Here is a 2,483-nt window from a genome sequence, read left to right as displayed (position 1 = left end):
ACAATCAGATCTATAGGCATCGGCCTATCCAAGATCACCACAGGGATGTCCTTAACCAGACCGAGTGAGTTCATAACTTGCCCTCCGGCCGCACTCACTCGTTCAGGACCATCCCATGTTCCATACTGGAACAAACCTTTTCCAATCATACTTGGACTCACAAAACTATGTGTAGCTCCAGTATCAAATAACGTGTGTGTTTCCACACCACCAATACTTAAGGTCCCTACACAAGACCCATCAAAGTATATCTATCCATCCTAGGTTCCATACCATGCAATTCTACTGGAATTGTAAAAGTAGTAGTCTAGAATATTACCAGTGATCGCTTGGAAAGGCTGAGTCCCACCCACATCCTTGGATAGTTCATACACACGAGGTGTTGAGGTCTGGCCTCGTCCCTAGACTGGCTTGTTAGTCTCTCCACGACCCTTACCCTGGTTGCCTTGCAACTTAGGGCAATCCCTGCAGTAATGGCCCTTCTGGCCGCCGTGGTGACAGGTCCTGGACTCACCCAACGGGCTTGGACATCCTTGGCTGAGTGATCCATCTTACCACATCGAGTGCAGGCACCCATGGCCTTCCAACACTCTCCACCGTGGTAGCGAGCACACTTAGGGCACTCTGACCTACCACTTGAGGCTTTACCCTCCTCGGTCGAGTCCCTCTTCCTTTTCTTGTCACCACTCTGCCCCGAAGATACCACCACACTCTTCAGCTTCTGCTTACCCTCCTCGGTGAGGTTGGTCTCCAGCAAGGCCATCCTCTCAACCAACTCAGAAACCGTGTGGAACTTACAAACATAACAGTAGGTTCGAAGCTCCACCCTTAGGCCTCGGATGAACCTTCGGACCTGAACCTTCTCATCCTCCAGTTCTCTTCTCACATACCTCCTGAGTCGGTTAAACTCTTCTTCATACTCACAAACAGTCCTCTGTCCCTGAGTCAAGTCCAGGAACTTGGACTCCAAACGATCCCACGCCTCAGCAGGAAAGTACTTATGGTTGAACTCAACCTCGAAGTCAGCAAAGTGCTCAATGGTGCCATTGGTACGCTTGTCCAAGGCTAACCACCAATTATGTGCATCTCCCTCCAGGAAATGCACTGCTATGTCCTTTTGGTAATCCTCAGGACATCGTGTGGACTTGAAGTTTCGAACCAACCTGGTCCTCCACTCGTCCGCCTCCATAGGATCAACACTTCCAGCAAAGTGTTTGGTCCCCAACTTGGAGATATGCTCCAGCACCTTCAGGTAGTCCATACCATGCAATGGCCTGACCGGTGGATCTATCTCAATCACCTCAGCCACACGGCCAGCACCAACATCAGCCACTCCAGCAGCAACCCGAACCGGGGGATTAGCCTGTCCCATGGATGAGTTCACCAATGGTGTGAACGCCTGTGTCAAGGAGGCTATCTGAGCTCCCATGATCTGCATAGCCTCCACCAAGCCCCTTATGGTCGGCTCAATGACCTCCTCGGCACCAGTGACCCGAACATTGTTTGCACCAACATTCTGGCCACTCCCAGCACCAACATTGGACGACCCAGTGTCGTCTCCATGGACTTGCTCTTGCTGCTCGTCCACATGAGTTTCATTAACCTCAGTAGGAAGAGTTGGACCCACTGGAAGTCCGGTTACATTGCCCACCTGCTCCACCTGAGCGGGTAGCATTGTGGTTGGAATGGTTCCAGCTGGTAACACTCCGGTCTGTTCAGCACCATCCTGCCCCACTGCTCCAGACGTTCCAGTTGCCTCCTGTCCTTTCCGAGATTTATACTTCCTTGTACCCTTAGGAGTTTTCTTGTACCCTTAGGAGTTACCAACACAAACAAAAGGTTAGTCCACCACTGAACACACAAACCTCAATCACTCCTAAGTTAATCAGTACAAAAGATTACTTAGAACCCAACTATCTCACCATGAGTCCAAACGGCCAAGTGTGTGGTGAACCAATAACCCAACAAATCCTAGAATCAAGAATTCTCTGATACCAACTTGTAAGACCCGATCCTGGATTCCCCAATCCAACCAGACTGCGGCCTCACCAAACAATGCAACCAGTTTCATTTACATATTCAAGTTCATGTGTTAAATAATTCTAAGCCTTTTTCAGAGTTTTGAGGTTCCAACATTCTACTAAGGCAAATAGATATTTCATAGATAATAACCAAGGTTCATACATCATTCATCATCCTAATAAATAGATCATACACTAGAATCGCATAAGTTCACAAGTTGCACAATAGGCTACAATAATTATACAATTTTCCGAATCTACCCAATCACCACACATCTTCCCATGGCCGCGGTCCTCATGGTGCTTTTCCCTTACCACGGTCCATTTCAGGTCCTGGATCCAAGACAGACAAACACACAATCACAAGGTTAGATTACAAAACAAGAATCAGTTCACATTGCATGGTCGGATCCAATCTAGACAAGAACAATCATCAAAAATGTCAAATCTGACCCCTTTAAA

The sequence above is a fragment of the Brassica oleracea genome, chromosome C4, assembly GCF_000695525.1.
Source record: "Brassica oleracea var. oleracea cultivar TO1000 chromosome C4, BOL, whole genome shotgun sequence".
In the NCBI taxonomy this organism is placed as follows: Eukaryota; Viridiplantae; Streptophyta; class Magnoliopsida; order Brassicales; family Brassicaceae; genus Brassica; species Brassica oleracea.
This window is presented reverse-complemented; position numbering follows the sequence as displayed.